The 19,850-nt window shown below is 46.0% G+C and overlaps 1 protein-coding gene and 1 long non-coding RNA gene across 3 annotated transcripts in view; both read left to right on the top strand.

Annotated features, from left to right (window-relative positions):
• Window positions 1-19,850, top strand: part of LOC106574411 (rho GTPase-activating protein 6) — a 106,716-nt gene that overhangs the window by 6,683 nt on the left and 80,183 nt on the right. The gene's annotated exons all lie outside the window — the stretch shown is intronic.
• Window positions 857-4,455, top strand: LOC106574412 (uncharacterized). Its single transcript, XR_001321538.2, has 2 exons — window positions 857-2,733; window positions 4,275-4,455. It is a non-coding gene; the product is annotated as an uncharacterized lncRNA (long non-coding RNA).

Below are 19,850 nucleotides of genomic sequence, written 5' to 3'. Positions count from 1 at the left end.
GAGAGAGAGAGAGAGAGAGAGAGAGAGAGAGAATACTTAAATTCACACAGGACACCAGATAAGACAGGAGAAATTCTCAAATCAAATTTTATTGGTCACATACACATGGTTAGCAGATGTTAATGCGAGTGTAGTGAAATGCTTGTGCTTCTAGTTCCGACCATGCAGTAATATCTAACAAGTAATCTAACAATTTCACAACAACTACCTTATACACACAAGTGTAAAGGAAGGAATAAGAATATGTACATGTAAATATATGGATGAGCGATGGCCGAACGGCATAGGCAAGATGCAGTAGATGGTGTAGAGTACAGTATATACATATGAGATGAGTAATGTAGGGTATGTAAACATTATATAAAGTGGCATTGTTTAAAGTGACTAGTGATACATTTCCAATTTTTAATTGTTAAAGTGGCTAGAGATTTGAGTCAGTATGTTGGCAGCAGCCACTCAATGTTAGATATAACAGACTGACCCTAGCCTCCGACACATAAACTATTGCAGCATAAATACTGGAGGCTGAGACAGGAGGGGTCGGGAGACACTGTGGCCCCGTCCGACGATACCCCCGTACAGGGCCAAACAGGCAGGATATAACCCAAACCACTTTGCCAAAGCACAGCCCCCACACCACTAGAGGGATATCTTCAACCACCAACTTACCATCCTGAGACAAGGCCGAGTATAGCCCACAAACAAAGATCTCCCACACGGCACGAACCCAAGGGGGGGGGGGCGCCAACCCAGACAGGAAGATCACGTAAGTGACTCAACCCACTCAAGTGGCGCATCCCTCCTAGGGACGGCATGGAAAAGAACCAGTAAGCCAGTGACCCAGCCCCTGTAATAGGGTTTGAGGCAGAGAATCGCAGTGCCTGTAAAACCTCATTTACCAACATCTCAGAAAAATTGCCATATAGCATTTTGGTATGAAACTCTTCATATAGTTCTGGTTGGAGAATGTGCATTTCCCTGATATGTCCACATCATACTCATTTAGTATAAGTATGTATTAATTTAGTTACTAGACGTTATCTCAAAGAGGTATTCACAAACTGGCACCATGTCTTTACCCCTTCCCTCCTTACTTGTGATTTATACTGGCAACCCTTTGGTCCATTTAGCTGCAGTTACCTAGTTTCTTCCCACTCCTATAAGGTCACAGTAGGTTAACAGAGTATTACTGATATACAGGATGGCAGATTGCAGTTGTCCTTATTCAATCTTGTTCTGATGGCAGCTCTGCCTCGAGGGCAGAAACAAATGTGAATGGTTTATTTAAGCGAGAAATGTGAAGGGTTAAGTTTAGACATGTAATCCCAATTGTTTAAGGTTAGGGGTGAGGTTAAGGTGAGGTTCAAAGATCATTGATAACTGCCTGTACCTGTTCAAAGACTGCAGACTGCGGGCCTAACTTCCCGTTCCTGTTCAAAGACTGCAGGCCTAACTTCCCGTACCTGTTCAAAGACTGCAGACTGCAGGCCTAACTGGATGCATGTGTTCAAAGAAGGTTAGGTAGATATTCTGTACTGGACGTGTACTGAGCGTGTCTCCTCAGTATAGTCATCGTGAGGTCTGTCTTCAGGCTATAGCGCTGTTTAGGCGAGTCCAGTTGATTGATAACACATTGTGATGGATCACACTGGGATCTTTTAGGAAAGGGTTTTGATTCCAATTCCATCTTGCCTAAAAGATACCCCACCTTACACTCTGCACATGCGCACACGGACGCACACACAGGCACGCATGCACACGCACACACACACTTTTTAAAGATGCGTCGGAGGGTGACGACCTTAACAGAGACACCTCCGGAATGTTTTTCAGAGTGTGTGTAGTCGCGTCTGGATTGGTTCAACCTGCCATCCCTTTGCCCACTTTTTCATTCAGTGCTGAATCGCAGCTCTGTCTCAACTCGGAAATAAGTCTCAGTGAATGTCATCTGACAATTCTTGTTCCCTGGCCGGACTTCAATCAAATGATGACGCTAACTGGAGAAAGAAGACAGTGCGTCTGCATGCCACACCATCAGAAATAGCTGGTTTGCATGTTTTCCCCTCACATACTTCTCCTTGGGGAAATCAACGGTGGATTTGCGTCTGCGAATCTGCTGCCGCTAGATTTCTAATCTAATTTCACGCAGAATGTAATTTGTTGTGGTAGTTGCTATTGTCGACCGACACCATGCTGTCTAGGTCAGATTTTTTATAATTTTTTTTGCTTGCATTTCATATCTCTATGATTTATCAGTCAATTACAGATGCTATCTGACTGAAAAAGTGGACCCTAAGATAAACAAAATCCTAGAAGCAAAAATAGCAGCTTATTGGATTTGTTTATGAAAGGGACTATTTGTTGGTTTATAAGGAGACACATTGACACACCATTCCTACAACTACTAGCCTGGTCCCAGATCTCTGTGCTCTTCTGACTCTTCTCCTATGACAAGACAGCACAAACAGATCTGGAGCCAGGCTTTACAACTACTGCTAGCCCACCATCACCACTAGGCTACTGACTTTTGGCTTCTGCATTATCTCAAGATGGCTCCCTCAGGAGATACACAGAGTGAAGTGCTCCTGCTGTCTTTGTGAGAGAAACAGTGGAATGTTTACGCAGCAGAAAATCATATCACACATCTCATACTAGGAGGATGTTTTGCAGCTTGGAGAAATGAAAATAGCCATCATCTGATCTCCTTGTCAGGAGAGGAAAACATTCCAATCGGTGGGTTTGTTCAAACACAAGAGTTGGATGCCACAAAGGGTTCCATGACAAATACGATCTGGCTGAGGGTGATCATTTTGTTAGTTTGTAATATTGAATGCTGGATTTTGTTTGGTACGATTTTCAGTGTTTTAAAACGTTGTTTGGGTGCTATGTTTCACAACTGTAGTATGAAATGTATACTGTTTATTAGCAGCCATTTCACCATACAAATGGAATTTTAGGGCATGGTTTTGGTTTATTAATTGTCTATATGGAAAGTGTTCTCTAATTTGAGAAAAAGGGGTATCTACTGAAATAGAACCACATGTAAAGTAAACATTCATTTCCGTTGTCAAATCTCAGTGTCTGTTGCCAGTTAAGTCTCTCCTACAAGGACACACACATTGATGTCGTCAGTCATGGGAAAAGCATGTATATGATTTAAGACATTTCAAACCCTCACACTCCCCCGATATGAGTGTTTGTATTGGGTATTGTGTTTATGAATCCAATGTATTTATTCATTTTGTTGAATATAAACTGTGGCAATCTGATATACAAAGGCTAAATCTTCACATGGAGAAATTCACAAGTGATAGATTTCCAACAGACCTGGTGCCTCATTTATAAACATCGCGCGGGCACAAAAGAAGGCCTGTGCCACTTTCTAAGCAAACTTTGGGATATATAAAAAACAAACTTGACGAGAGAATGCGCGGTCCTCCACGGACACGTCGACCCATACGTAGGCACACAAACTGGAGAAATGAGAAACGGCGACTCCGCGGGCAGAAGGATGAAACTCGAGAAACGTATTACTTCTCGCGTATTATATATGAAGAGTTCCCTGGAGTGCACGCAAAACCCCCCACAAAAAAAGATGATTTAGGATAATAAATATAAATGGAGAAAAAAATACCCCCTCAAATATGTTATACAGTTTAATCGGGAATCATTTTTTTATTGGATCTGCAATTATTAAACAACATTTTTTTATTGGATCTGCAATTATTAAACAAATGTATTCTTATAAATAATAAGGTGAACAGTAGGACAATTTACGGTAAACTGATGCCGTTTTCGATGCCTTTGTCGGGCAGATACGAGTGCACAGTTTCATATATTGTTATCACATGTTCGTTGCGCAGAACTGTGAATGTGATAATTGCCCAGTCATTGTCAGTTACAATCAGGGTAATTACCACACCTGAAGGTGTTACGCAATTGGATAGCTTTGACGATCAAATGGGTGGGTAAAAAAAGGCATGCAATAAAAATGCGTAAGGACGCACAATGGCTGCTTTGGCACTGTTGGAAGATGTAGCGAATGGAAGAATTCGGAGAGAGCGAATTTTCAGAGACCAGCAAGATTTACTGCCAATGATGATGAGTGGTTTATGAGCCGGTTCCGATTACCAAGAGCTGTTCTCTTGGATTTCTGTGTTGTAGTGGGCCCAGCTTTACAGAGAAGCACCCGCAGAAACCAAGCCGTGCCTGTCCCACTTCAACTCCTTGGCAACCTCGTTAATAGCGTCGATGGTGTCTCTTTGCGTTTGCAGGATTCCATCTGTGAGGACACGGCCGCTGGAGGATTGTGACGCACGAGGTGCAATGGAGACGCCGGGGTTGGGCGCACTCAGCTCCTGCTCAGCTGCAGTACCACAGACACCACTAGAACACGCAGCGACTCAAAACAATAGAAAATGTCAATTGTTTGTGTAAATAAATGTTTAAACACAAGTTGAGTGCATTTGGTTTACTTTTTCAAACGAGGGAATACTAATTACATACCTGGATCATCCGGTGCGTCTTGCATGTCTGTGTCCCCCTCCACCTCCGTCACTACTCCACTCAGGATGGATTCCCCTACAATACCGGCAAGTCAAGGGGGTTGAGCTCCGGTGTCCCCTTTTCCTCGCCGATGGCACAAACACTTTGTCTGTGTAAGGCTATGCGCCTTTTGGCCTCCACTTTTGTCGGACCAGTTTTTTATTTCTGAGGGGGTCCGACCTTCTGAACCAGCAGCATTCACAGCGTCCGCCACATGCTGCCACTCTAACGCATTTTTGGCATTTGTAACGCTCACACTGTGTCCACCAAACAATACATTTTTTTATTGCTTCAACCTTCCCTACAAGAACTTTCTTTTTTTAGCCTTTCTGTGAGGATGTGCGGTCATTGTCGTCATGCAGTCAGTATGGATGAATATTAATTAGGGACATTTCACTGACTATCTATAGGCAACTATGGGTGTTAAAAGGGTGGGACAAGACGCTCGTTCACGTGCGCCAAATTTCGAGTTGATTGTAATTTATAAAGTGAAACCGGCGTGGAACGTCCGCACTCCACCTTTTGACATGAATCCTCCACACAGTTTTATAAATGAGGCCACTGGGCTTTCAGCCCGTGTGAAATAGGATAGTGGCTGTGTAAGGGGCCCTCCATTCCCATCAAGTCAATATTATTGTTTACCATGTTTGTGGCTGTTCAGTAAAACACCTTATAGACTACCTACACACTTGCTCAAGATCACAAAGCTTGGAGAGTTAGACTCATGTATTTTGCTCTACGGTTATTACCATCTTGCATGCCACCTAGAGACTAGCTTAGAGGTGCTGCTGTTTCTCTGTGCCTCTGTTCATCTGTAATAGAGGGCCGTACGGGCTGTCCCTTCTGCCAGCAGGACCTATAGACTTCATCAGGCCAAGGAAGTCGAGACGTTTTCATTTCCTGTCTCTACTAGAGAATGAGCCTGAATGAAGGAAGTGTTTTAGAGGCCAGGTCTACTTCTGTTGGTCAGAAGAGTTTAATAAGAAATATTATATTTGACACACAAGTTGTGTGTCCAGCTATAGTAAGTTTCCATTTCACTATAGTCTACTGGTGGTTGGGATTCACATATTGTTTCAAATGACTTTTTATATGTGAATTTATTTGCGATGTGAATTATATCTTATTTAGAGAGCGAAGCCTGAAAACAACTGTAATTAACAAATTATTACAACAATAAGTCTTCATTTTCCTTGTGCTTTAATTTCCATCTAGGATTTGTCTGTGTTAGAACTCTCAACATTGGTACAGTTCTGCTCAAATGAGATAAGATCAGCATAAGCAGAAATGATTTGTGCATGTTTTTCGAGAACATGAAGTTTGGCATCTAGTTTCCGTTCGCATGCCGTTCCTACTGAGACTCAGTAGGAGGGAGAAGTAAGAAATCACTTTTAGGATGGAATTACCACTCCCACATCCAAGAATTTCACATTTTGTGCTTAACTTTTTGAGATACAATAATTCCTAATACAGTCATTCCTAAAAAGAAGAAAGAAAAAGTGTTCTTGGGTGCAGTAGGTTATGTTTCACGTGTCTGAATCATTCCGTTTTTTTCTGTACACTTTCATAGTAGATGAGGGAATGAAGCTCGTCAATTACTGCTTCCTGGACCCATGGCTGGTTTCCAGCAACACTCATCCTTGGTTGCTTCCTAGCTTCCGCCTCACTCGTCCACGGCAGCCATTCTAGCTTCAGCCTCACTTGTCCATGGCTTCTTACTAGCTTCAGCCTCAGAGAAGGGTGGAAGAGTTGTTTGGAATTCCAGTCCATTGATGCATGGGACCCTGTCGAAAAAGGGTGACTGCCCACAATTCCCAATCCTCTCCTCTGGCTTCACACTCAGCTAAATTCCAGCTATTTCAGCTCTATTTTTTCACCCTGCTTTCCCAGGCCTGTTGTTGCCTAGAATAACCAAGGCAGTGGTGTCAGAAACACACAGTAGTCTGAATGGCATACGGACGTTTATGCTGTAGAACTACTAGGTCCCCTCCATTCAGTTACGTCTATAGGAGCCTTGGCTCACTGCTAGAAAGATAAATATGGATCGTTTTGAATTGACCATTTGATTGATGTTGTGACTGATGTAGATGGGAGGAGACAGTGGCTTCGGTTGAATCCTATATCGATATAGGATCATGTTGACACTCAATCAAGTCCACAGAATGAGCTTGCGGAATAAGTGACACAGTTATGCCTAGCGACATTGTCATGCCGCGGATTCCATATTCAGATGTTTGAGTTGGGCGTCAATTCGTAGCTAAACAAACTCCACAGGCGGCCTGTGATATGGTTCAGTGCGTTCTCATCCAAGTGAACATAGAATCCAATGTTCTGTCCTAGACAGCTCTCTGATTGACTCGGGTTAAAAGAGGGGTAAGTCAGCGTGGGGAGGCATGAGGCCCAAGTGAGGAACCCTGTCTAAACTCATCAGCCTGATATTATATGCTCATCTGCATGCTACCTCTACCATGTTGAAACTGCTGATATTAGCCCACTACCACTTTCATGCTACTACTTCTACTTTCACCACTAGCAATTGATACTGTTACCACTACTTTTACTTCTGTTGTCATTGGATACACATGTATCTGTAATAACAACAGGCAGGCCCGTCATGCAACCGAGCACACAGACCTCTCTACCTTATCCCTGGAGTGTCTCTCTCTCTCTCTCTCTCTCTCTCTCTCTCTCTCTCTCTCTCTTTCTCTTCTCCCTCTCTCCGTTCTGTCTGTTAAGTGCTGTGACCTGACCTCTGGTTTCCGTGACAGCCAACTGGGCAGGGCCCTCCTCCTCCTCCTCCTCCTCCATATCGTAGCGTTCTTCACTGCACTTAATCACATGGACGAAGCTCACAAACAGTCCTTAGTTGTGGGTCGAGAAATATCAGAGTCCGCCTTACTCATCAACCATGTGGCAGTTTTATTAAATCAAATAGTCCGGTTAACTGACAAGCTCTATCCAGGTAAATGCACCCCACTGCTACCAGTACAATCCAAAACAAGCTAACTGCAACCCCTGTATGACAACATATAGCTAGACCCCAGCAATCATTGCACCCATATATTCTGCCTGAACAGATCACAGAGTCGGACTAACTTGTCGTTCTTGTAGGCCTATCCATCCTTAGCAATGATGGGAGATCAAAACTCTGTGAAGTTATGTGTCAGACAGGCAGAGCCCAGCAGCTGAAGAAGCTCCACATTTAAACACAGGGACGTTGCAGAGCTAGTGAACTAACAAGACATTACTCAGCTAGGCTAACTCTATCGCTCCTGAGAGAGAGAGAGGACCTTATCAGTGTGTTCCCCCTTCACTCCCCTTGGCCGGCAGAGTTCAGAGGAGACAGGTTTATCTGCTGTTATTCAGACTTGGTCTTAGAAATAATTAAGCAATAAGGCACGGGGGTGGGGGGGGGGGTGGTATATGGCCAATATATCACGGCTAAGTGCTGTTCTTATGCACGACGCAACGCGGAGTGGTATATTGGCCATATACCACAAACTCCCGTGGTGCCTTATTGCTATTTTAAACTGGTTATCAATGTATTTAGAGCAGTAAAAATAAATGTTTTGTCATACCCGTGGTATATGGTCTGTTATACCATGGCTGTCAGCCAATCAGCATTCAGGGCTCAAACTACCCAGTTTATAATTTAAATAACTAGTAGGATTGTCATTAGAGACCATGACAAAGTATTGTAGTAGCTATTGTAGCTATCGTAGCCTAATCGTTATGTGATTGTTACTCAAACATCCAACAGTAGTGGTGTCCAAGCAAGATGGCGTCCGATGTGAAACTGAAATGTGCAAAAGTGTTTGGGATTCTAAAAATAAGAGGCATGTATTTGCTTGGGTTTTCTAATTCAAGTCTTTGCCTGACCTGAATGCCTCCCAGAAAAAATAGTAATGGTTGTGTAAATATGGCCCCTCAGATGTAGACCAAACAGACTCTCTAACCAGATGACCTTTCACCCTAAACTCTGTCAGACAGCAAGAAAGAATAACAAAATATGAGGCAAGAGGCATTTTAGTACCAGCAGCCATGGCCTCTGCAGCTATTAACAGAAAATAGCTTTCGACTATTTTGTTGCTCTCCCGACGGCCTACATTTGAGAAACAGGGCGATGGGTTTACTGTGTGTGTGTGTGTGTGTGTGTGTGTGTGTGTGTGTGTGTGTGTGTGTGTGTGTGTGTGTGTGTGTGTGTGTGTGTGTGTGTGTGTGTGTGTGTGTGTGTGTGTGTGTGTGTGTGTGTGTGCCAACTACATAGTACATGTCCATATGAACGTGGTAGTGGTGCAGTTGGTATCAATATACAGTAGGTGTTTCTTTGTAGAGTTGTGTGTGTATGTGTGTCTGCCTATTGTCGCAGGCCAGTACACACTGGAGGCTATGTGAGTAGGACAGGAAAAGAACACCCCGTTATAGTGTGCGTGTATGCCCTGTCACACAAAAATGCATTAGAGGAGATTATCCATCTACAATAATTGATTAACCGATTCCAGATAGTCTCTTCTGGAGTGCTCCTCTGTGACAAGGCGTCTGAAAGCAGTGTCTTTTCTCTCATTTGGCAATGCAACCCTTTAACTCCACCTAGTGGTATTCATTTCAATGTGGCTGAGTTGGGAGTTTGACTGGATGCATCCAGAGTGCAAGAAACCAAATGGAATGTTGAGAAATAGGAGGTGTAGGTTGCTGTGGTAACCAGACGGGGGTGCTGTTGACTTTCCCCATCCCATATTACAGCCTCACTCAAAGCTTGCTGAACTGAATGCTGAGCTTCAATTTGGTATCATCCAGCAGAACACAGTCAGTGTGAATGAGCTGAGCTCCCCGGGTGGCCTGTGGTTACAGTGGTACCCAGCTGCCCGCCCTCCCCTCCTCTGGCTAACCTGCCATGAATATTTCTCCCTGCTCTAACTTGGTGGTGGTAATGACTCATTGGATCGTAACCCCTATAAATGATCATGCTGTTACAACATAATACTATTGTTGAAGAGTGTGAACTATGGTAATACTGTGGCCAGAGAATAAAGTACTAACGAGTTACTCAGAGGGTTTAGACATCAAATCCAGGCGTGGATCCTTTACCCTACTGCTGGGTCCCTTCCCAGAAGCCTGGTGCTGTGACGTGTGTGTGTGAGAGAGAGAGAGAGAGAGAGAGAGAGAGAGAGAGAGAGAGAGAGAGAGAGAGAGAGAGAATATAAATGTGCTGTGTATCCTGGCTTCCAGATGTGAGAGCAGTGTAGGGTAGTGATGGGGGGGAAAAGATCACTACAGTTACTTATCGGGATATTTTTTTTGATGATATATTGTATCTTTTCTTCAATATTGCAATATTATTTTTGCCCTAGTTGGCTGTAGCTGCACCAATACCTCAGTATCTTTCCCTCATAGCTTGTTCTCCATCTTATTTTTAAATATGGAGCCAATTCGTTTTCAGCGCGTCTATTTCCATGACTGATAAAAAAACGTGTTTTCTCATGGCTCTCTTGTCCCTTTGCAGCAGACATTTGGTGAGCAATATGTTTGGAATATCGAATCGCAATAAAATCACAGTTTTGAATCGCGATACATATATAATCGTGAGAATCACAATGCATATCTTATCGTCACCTAAGTATCGTGATAATATCATATCGTGATAATATCATATTGTGAGGTCCCTGGTAATTCCCAGACCTAGCATAGGGCTGAGTTCACCAGGGTTAGGGCTGAGTTCACCAGGGTTAGGGCTGAGTTCACCAGGGTTAGGGCTGAGTTCACCAGGGTTAGGGTTGAGTTCACCAGGGTTAGGGCTGAGTTCACCAATGTTAGGGTTGAGTTCACCAGGGTTAGGTTTGAGTTCACCAGGGTTAGGGTTGAGTTCACCAGGGTTAGGGCTGAGTTCACCAGGGTTAGGGCTGAGTTCACCAGGGTTAGGGTTGAGTTCACCAGGGTTAGGGCTGAGTTCACCAGGGTTAGGGTTGAGTTCACCAGGGTTAGGGTGGGTTCACCAGGGTTAGGATTGAGTTCACCAGGCTTAGGGCTGAGTTCACCAGGGTTAGGGTTGAGTTCACCAGGGTTAGGGCTGAGTTCACCAGGGTTAGGGTTGAGTTCACCAGGGTTAGGGCTGAGTTCACCAGAGTTAGGGCTGAGTTCACCAGGGTTAGGGCTGAGTTCACCAGGGTTAGGGCTGAGTTCACCAGGGTTAGGGCTGAGTTCACCAGGGTTAGGGCTGAGTTCACCAGGGTTAGGGTTGAGTTCATCAGGGTTAGGGCTGAGTTCACCAGGGTTAGGAATGAGTTCACCAGGGTTAGGGTTGAGTTCACCAGGGTTAGGGTTGAGTTCACAAGGGGTGAATAGAAGGTAACATGGGAGGACTTTGTAGGAGAGTGACTATTATTATTGCACAAATGAGGGGTGGGGGAGTCAGTTGAAACAGGAAGAGCAGGGGAGCTGAGGTAACAAACCGACAACCTTCAGTATGTTGTTTTACTAACACTGATGGAGGGCTATATTCTTATGTCAACATAGATAAATAAGCGATATGGCACACTCTTCATGGTATGGTCTGCAACCCTGTATGTATTCTAATATGGGTGCTTGAAATATTTAGTTGCTTTACTTAGGATAATGTATGGATGTGTCACCTTGCTATATTGCATTCTATTCAAACACCCTTTCATTGTCTACCTTTCCCCTCTCCTCCACCTCCACTCAAACCTTTTATCTCTCCTTTTCCTCCTTTCATCTCTCTATCGTCCATCCCTCTCTTTATTCAGATGGCGTGTCCTCCTTAAGTCACAGGTTGTGCCACAAATGGCACCCTATTCCCTATATAGTGCACTACTTTTGACAAGAGCCCTATGGCCCCTTAATGCACTATATAGGGAATCGGCTGCCATTTGGGACATAGCCACAGTCTCCATGTTAGTAGCTAATTAAATAGACGGCAGAAAGAAGCTGTCCTTTTGTTTTCTTGGTTACAGAGGTAAACATAGCGCCTGTGTCTATTCCTCTTTTCCCTCCCTCCCTCCCTCCCTCGCACTCACACTGTTTTGAAAGGGAGCATAGACCCTCGTCATACCAGAGCAGGGTCTGAAGAGCACTGACGCACTTCAGTGTTCTGTGTGTGCGCGCACGCGTGTGTGTGTGTGTGTGTGTGTGTCTGTTTTAGCAGTTGGATACACTTGATGATATGCTCATGTCCTGGCCAAGTGCTTGATAAACCTTTAAATGCCCTTGTTATGATTTAGAAAAGACTAGAGCCATAGATTGCTCTAGAGTCTAAAATGTCATCATTCTACCCAAAGCCCAGTGCACTGTGGGAATGTGTGCAGAATAAACACACTGAAAGAGTCCCCTTAGTGGCCACTTTACTGTGCCTAGTCTGACTGGCTTTGTCCATGCTGCACCTCCTGTCTCTCTCTGCTTCCACATCCCTTTGTCACGTTGTATCACTACGCCCACACCCCACTGGCTCCCCTCAGACGAGAACAGTCTGCTGCTGGAATGGAGACATTACAGGAATAAGCATTTTTCTTTTGTGCCCTTTCGGGAAACTCGAGCTGCCGTGGCAATGGGGGAGTATTAGGGAGAGAGGCAGACGGCTTCAGGGGTAGAGAGAGGAGTGGGAGGGAGGGGCGGGGAAGGAGTAGGGAGAGGAAGGTGTTACTACAGGCAAAGGAGGCTGAGCTAAGGCTGAGTTCACGTTATTCAGAAGTCAGAGTCATTTGAATCAAGACCCCCATGGGGTCATTTACATTAAGAAGCCCAAATGATGGGTGAATTTCAGTTTAATTGTCTCTGGATAATTTGAATGAAGGAAGGATCATTTGAATGAAGGAAATACATTCGGGAGGCTTATTGAAACAAAGAGGGGAGGTTCTTGTGGTCAATCTAAAAAAAGAGGAGCCAACACTTTAACTAGGAGTCTAGATCGTTATATTAAGACATTAGTCTGAGCTTTAATACGATCGTAAAACTGAACGTCTCCTCCTAATTTGCTGCAGAAGGCTGAATTCATTTGCCTGGCTACCCAAACGTGCTTAGGCCAAACATTAGTTTATTCTCCGCAATGAGTCTGGATCTGAGTACCTTCCAGACGATTTCTAGAACGCAAACACATTCTAACCATTCTGATTAGCACCAGAAACCGATGGGTTGGTTTAGAGCCATAACACATGTGGGTAAAGCAGCATTTTGAAAATGTGTCATTGGCTTTGATACTCTGATTGGTTAGAAATGACCCAATTGCAGATTCATTTGTTTTGTACAACACCCCTCATTTTGACATCACCACAAACGACTTCAACGATGGCAGTCTCAGACTGAAGTATGGAGCGAACATAGAACAGTGGAAGAACTCAGTTTGAGTCGTCAGGCAATGAATGAATCATAATTTGCCCTAAACTGAGAGGAGGGTGGTTAATAAGCCTCAAAGCCCAGGGGTAGCGTGGGAAACGGAGTCCTGGGTAGAAGCTGCTCAGCCTGAGGCCTGTTTGGGAGCTGTGGTTGTCTGGAGCCACACCTGTGTCAGATTAGCTGAGCCAGCAGGGAGGGCTTCCCTCTAATGGGGACTTAATAGGCTCTGAAATGACTTACTGCTGCTGCCGCTGTGTGAGGAGCAAAGCACTGTCTTACTGGGTTCAGTGTAAGACAGTGGGTTTCATGTTAGACACTGTGCTGTACCCACAGACAGAGAGATAGACAGGCAGGCACACACACTGCGCGCACGCGCACGCGCACACACACACACACACACACACACACACACACACACACACACACACACACACACACACACACACACACACACACACACACACACAACTGCATTCACTCATACCAGACTGTCCCTTCTCACCTCCTGTTCTTCTGTTTGCCGACAGACACAGCACATTTGGGTTAAACCTGTGGATTAGTAGCATGTGGTTTGTCATCGTCACTGTGTTGCCAACACTGTTTCATTGTAGTGCAGCAGCAGAGCAACTAGAATATGCCCTCTACTGGCCAACACTGCTACCAACCAGCAGCCCAACATTCTCCTCTCAGGGGGCTGTCCATCCAAGTTTCTATAACTTAATAAACTCATCAGCCTGCTATTGTATGCTCATCTGCATGCTACCTCTACCATGTTGAAACTGCTGATATTAGCCCACTACCACTTTCATGCTACTACTTCTACTTTCACCACTAGCAATTGATACTGTTACCACTACTTTTACTTCTGTTGTCATTGGATACACATGTATCTGTAATAACAACAGGCAACCGAGCAGACAGACCTCTCTACCTTACCCCTGGAGTGTCTCTCTCTCTCTCTCCCTCTCCCTCTTCCTCTCTCCCTCTCTCTCTCTCTCGCTCTCTCCCTCCCTCCCTCCCTCCCTCTCTCTGTCTCTCTCCCTCACTTTCTCTCTCACTCTCTCACTTGGTGTCAGCTCACCCCTACGGAGCCAAGAGCAGCTGGAAGCTCTCAGAGCAGGAGGACACACGCTGCTAACCTCTCGCTGAGAGGACACTTGTGGCGAGGGCCTGTGGTGCATTAAGACTCAGGGAAACTGACTGACCAGTGAGTGACCACTGTCCTCTAGGTTGACCATCCACTCTGACTCAATAGATGGAGGGTTAAAGGACATGGTTCTAAAAGGAAGTATCCTTTTCACACTATCATGCCAACCCGAACCATATTGCACGGTTCCACTATGGTAGTGTGAAAAGGGCAGACTAAAGAGTGAAATCCAAGGACAACAAAAATATTTCATTCTCCATCGGATAATAATGCAACATTTTGTATGTGGTTAGGTCATCGAATGTTGCAATAGCCAAGCAATGGTAGGACCTAAAACTGTACAATTTGCCGGATATACGCTTTGCTATTGTGTAATCCCAACGGTGATATTTCCCCACACACTCCTCTCTACTTCCTCCTGCGTGTTTCACGGCTGCTGCCATGGCGACCTTGGAGTGTTGTAAACATTTCTCGTGACCCTGTCTGTAGGGGGGTGAGTACATCGGGTAATGCAGAACGGTAATGGACTAAAGCCTCTGAGATGTCTCTATACTGCATTTAGTCCCACAGTGGTTACAGCATCTTTACTTGTTCTATAAACCAGAACGTGGGCCGCTTACACTCAGAGAATATTAAAGGCTCATACACATAGCTTACAGTATAGGTATGTAGGCTGTAATGAACAAGTGTTACATTTGGTTGTGAGGAACAAGCATATCCACCTCCTTTGGCTATTATAGGGGTCAAATAAACCCCTCAGTGTCTGTCCGTTAAAGAACCATGAATACCACCTTCTCAAGAATATCACCTCAAGAATACCACCTCCAACGCACAATGTAACGTCCACATCAGTTTGAACCATCTGCTGTAGTTAGTTGAAGATCTCATCTCGGTGTGTTTTGTTGCAGTGCTAGTGGAGCCTGCTGGCTTGAGATGGAGGGAGGCTGGAGCTGAGGGGTGGGGCACATGGGGGAGTCTGGGTAGGATTCCAGACGCATTCCGGAGCTCCCAGGGAGGGCAGAGGAGCCGGGATGGATCTTTCAATCTCCACCTTTTTCCCCTCCTCCCTCATCCCTCTCTCTCCCACAATTGCCTGCAGAAGCTCAAATAGAAACGGAACACATAACTCAACTTTTGGAAGGAGAGTCAATTCACCTTTAGAATCGTTCTCCAAAATGTAGATGTTTCAATTGTCAAATCCTCCGTGGGTTAGTGTAAATGTTTACAGAACGTCTGGAAAAGTACAGTTAGGACCTAATGCTGCAAACAATGAATTCAATATTTTTTTTACAGTGGTTTTACGCCGACTACCAATAGACTATATAAACAGTGGTAGTTTGTGTTCACTCATTATTAATGCCACATGCTTCATACTATGGATATACAGTATGATGTGTATAATACTATAACATGATGTGTAGTGGAATTCCCTACAAGCTGATGTGAGAGAATGCATAACCCATTATGGTCGTGTTTGCTTCAAAGGTCAGGTGAACAAGGTCATATACAACAAACTATACTATTGGTAGGCTAAGATGAAACGTCATGAATGTTTTTTGGGGCTTTGAGAGTGTGTGAGCGTGTGTGTTAATGTTGCGGTGGTGTCACGCTTGTGTGTAGGAATAGGAACGGACCAAAGCGCAACGTGAGTTTTGTTCCACATCTTTTATTTCAATGTGAAACTATGCAAGACAAACAATAAACTATAAACAAAACACAAACCGTGACAACAGAGGTGCAACATGCACTAACTCAAAAATAATCTCCCACAAACACAAGTGGGAAAAACAACTACTTAAATATGATCCCCAATTAGAGACAACGATGACCAGCTGCCTCTAATTGGGAATCATACAAAAAACCCAACATAGAAAAAATAAACTAGAACCCAAAATAGAAAAAATAAAATAGATAAACCCCCCCCCCCCCAGTCATACCCTGACCTACTCTACCATAGAAAATAAGGGCACTCTATGGTCAGGATGTGACAGTACCCCCCCAAAGGTGCAGACTCCGGCCGCAAAACCTGAAACCAAAAGGGAGGGTTAGGGGGGGGTGTCTAGTGTTGGTGGCAGCTCTTGGGCAGGACGAAGAACCTTCTCATCCTGCGGATCCGCCAGCATTGGAAGCGGCTCTGGTGCAGGACGAAGAACCCTCTCATCCTGCGGATCCGCCAACATTGGAGGCGGCTCTCTTTCGGGGGTTGTCGCCGAAAGCTCCGGACCATGGATCGTCGCCGGAGGACCCGGACCGTGGATCATCGCCGGAAGCTCCGGACCGTGGATCGTCGCCGGAGGAACCGGACCGTGGATCGTTGCCGGAGGAACCGGACCGAGGATCGTCGCCGGAGGCTTCGGACCGCAGACCGCCGCCGGAGACTCCGGACAGGAGACCGTCGCCGCAGGCTCCGGACAGGGGACCGTCGCCACAGGCTCCGGTCCATGGATCTTCGCCGGAGGCTTTGTGCCATGGATCATTGCTGGAGGCTCCAGGCCATGGATTATCCCTGGAGGCTTCGTGCCATGGATCATCACTACAGGCTCCGGCCATGGATCATCACTGGATACTTCGTGCCATGGATTATCACTGGAGGCTCTGGGCCATGGATTATCACAGGAGGCTTCTTGCCATGGATCATCACTACAGGCTCCGGGCCATGGATCATCACTGGAGGCTTCGTGCCATGGATCATCACTGGAGGCTTCGTGCCATGGATCATCACTGGAGGCTTTGGACCATGGATCATCACTGGAGGCTGGGTGCGTGGAGCAGGCACAACACATCCTGGTTGGATACCCACTTTAGCTCGGTAAGTGTGGAGAACTGGCACAGGACGCACTGGGTTGTGAAGGCGCACTGGAGGCGTAGTGCATAGAGCCGGCGCAGGATACCCTGGGCCGTGGATGCGGACTGGAGGTCTGGAGCATAAAGCTGGCACAACACGTCCTGGCTGAATACCCCCTGTCGTACGGCAAGTGCGGGGAGCTGGCACAGTCCGCACTGGGTTGTGCTGGCGAACTGGGGATACCGTGCGTAGAGCTGGCGCAGGATATCCTGGGCCGAAGAGACGCACCGGAGACCAGGAGCGCTGAGCCGGTTGGATACCCACTTTAGCTCGGTAAGTGTGGAGAGCTGGCACAGGACGCACTGGGTTGTGAAGGCGCACTGGAGGCGTAGTACATAGAGCCGGCGCAGGATACCCTGGGCCGTGGAGGCGGACTGGAGGTCTGGAGCATAAAGCTGGCACAACACGTCCTGGCTGAATACCCCCTGTCGCACGGCAAGTGCGGGGAGCTGGCACAGTCCGCACTGGGTTGTGCTGGCGAACTGGGGATACCGTGCGTAGAGCTGGCGCAGGATATCCTGGGCCGAAGAGACGCACCGGAGACCAGGAGCGCTGAGCCGGTTGGATACCCACTTTAGCTCGGTAAATGTGGAGAGCTGGCACAGGACGCACTGGGTTGTGAAGGCGCACTGGAGGCATAGTGCATAGAGCCGGCGCAGGATACCCTGGGCCGTGGAGGTGGACTGGAGGTCTGGAGCGTAAAGCTGGCACAACGTGTCCTGGCTGAATGCCCACTCTAGCACGGCAAATGCGGGGCGCAGGCACAAAGCGCACCGGGCTATGAATGCGCACTGGAGATACAGTGCGCATTACTGCATAACCCGGTCACACGCTCCCCACGGTAAGCACGGGGAGTTGGCTCAGGTCTAAACCATGACTCCGCCAATCTCCCCGTGTGCCCCCCCCCCCCATTTTGGGGGGGAGCTGCCTCTCGGGTTTCCGTCGTTGCCGTGACTCCCGATCTCGTCGCCGTTCCTCCCTCGCTGCTTCCACCTGTTCCCATGGGAGGCGATCCCATCCGGCCTGGATCTCCTCCCACGTCCAGGATCCTTTGCTGTCCAGGATGTCCTCCCATGTCCATTTCTCCTGGCCACGCTGCTTGATCCTTTGGTGGTGGGAGATTCTGTCACGCTTGTGTGTAGGAACGGACCAAAGCGTAGCGTGAGTTTCGTTCCACATCTTTTATTTGAATGTGAAACTTTGCAAGACAATAAAAACAACAATAAACTATAAACAAACTATAAACTATAAACAAAACACAAACCGTGACGACAGAGGTGCAACATGCACTAACTCAAAAATAATCTCACACAAACACAAGTGGGAAAAACAACTACTTAAATATGATCCCCAATTAGAGACAACGATGACCAGCTGCCTCTAATTGGGAATCATACAAAAACCCCAACATAGAAAAAATAAACTAGAACCCAACAGTCACGCCCTGACCTACTCTACCATGGAAAATAAGAGCACTCTATGGTCAGGACGTGACAGGTGGCCTAGTGTGGTGTAGGAGGTGAGATAGCAATGTCATGGTCCAGTCTACGTTATGTTTGACAATTAGGGCACTCTGACACAGAAGAGGCGGCATGAAACCAAAACGATATACTCTGTGCTTGCCCTCTCTCTGCTTGCTCCCTGTCCTTCTTCTAACACATACAATGACCCTGTTTTTACAGCTTGCAGACCGTGTTCTCAGAACCATGTGTTTAGAATCCAACATAAATATTTAGGACGAGAGCGCAAAAGAATTGGAGCTTCTCGGTTGTGCGACAGATAAGGGTTTTGATGTGTTCAACATCAAGACTTTGTTGATTTGGACGTTGTGAAATAACAACAACAAAAAATCTTAGAAATGTATTATTAGCAAAGTCACCAATATGTCCTGTATGTTTTTTTTTGTAGAGTAGTGGGTTGTTCTCAGCTCTCAGTATAATATAGTGGATTGACTGGGTTCACTGGGTTGTGTTTCCTTTAGAGAGGATGGTCACGCCGGAATAGCCGTTCCAGACATTGTCACTCTACTTATTCTGTTATGTCTACTGGGTTTGGGCTAGGTCAGGCTTCAGAGGCCTGGTGACCCTGTCAAGGCCAGCAGAGAGAGGGGAGAGACAAGGAGAGGGCTGGAGGATGAGAGAGAAAATTCAGTGCTTGTCTACGACCACGTACATGCATGTGTGTGTGTGTGTGTGTGTGTGTGTGTGTGTGTGTGTGTGTGTGTGTGTGTGTGTGTGTGTGTGTGTGTGTGTGTGTGTGTGTGTGTGAGTGGATGCGGTCGTTTCACTCTGGCTTTATCTCTGTCTGTGAGACCAATTCATAAGACCAAACGCTATGCTCAAGCTTCAGTTTTCCCTAATGGACCAGAACACCCATAATCACACAATGACACTACAGAGCAGACCGTGTACTACATCCACAACAGCGCAGGGCAGTATAATAAGCTAATTTAAAGTAGCCATTCCTCTTCTTGCTGTGTGCCCATTTAGACAACCCTTATTTTGAGGGAGGGCAATTAAGGGATATTTAGCTGTGCAGAAGAGGAGTCACTTGAGAGACATTAGCTGGCAGTGAGTTGGTGTTTTCTCTGGGTCTGCCATCTCGGATTACTGTAGGTTGAGACATTGGCTTTATTGAGGAGGAATTCATCAAGGAGCCCTCAAACATCTCTCTCCCCTTAGACAGAGACACAGCATCACAGGAAGGCATTGGAGCCAGCAGTAGGACTCAGATAGAAGGGGTTTAGGGAAAGGGAGAGAAGGGGACGGATGGAGGTAGGGATGTAGAGTCTAAAGTGCTTGATAATTGTAGTTAGTATAATTTTACCACATCATTTTCAAGTAAATACCATCTCTGTCAAACTGTCAGTACCAGATGCAATGCATGCCCGTTGCTATGTTTCATTTCAGTCAAGTAACACTTAGTCAGTCCTCTATCAGCTTTAGTGTATGTTTCATGTGACAAACAATG

Source organism: Salmo salar, chromosome ssa16 (genome assembly GCF_905237065.1).
Source record: "Salmo salar chromosome ssa16, Ssal_v3.1, whole genome shotgun sequence".
Lineage (NCBI taxonomy): Eukaryota > Metazoa > Chordata > Actinopteri > Salmoniformes > Salmonidae > Salmo > Salmo salar.
Note: the sequence above shows the minus strand (reverse complement) of the source record. Positions and strands in the feature narration are given on the sequence as shown.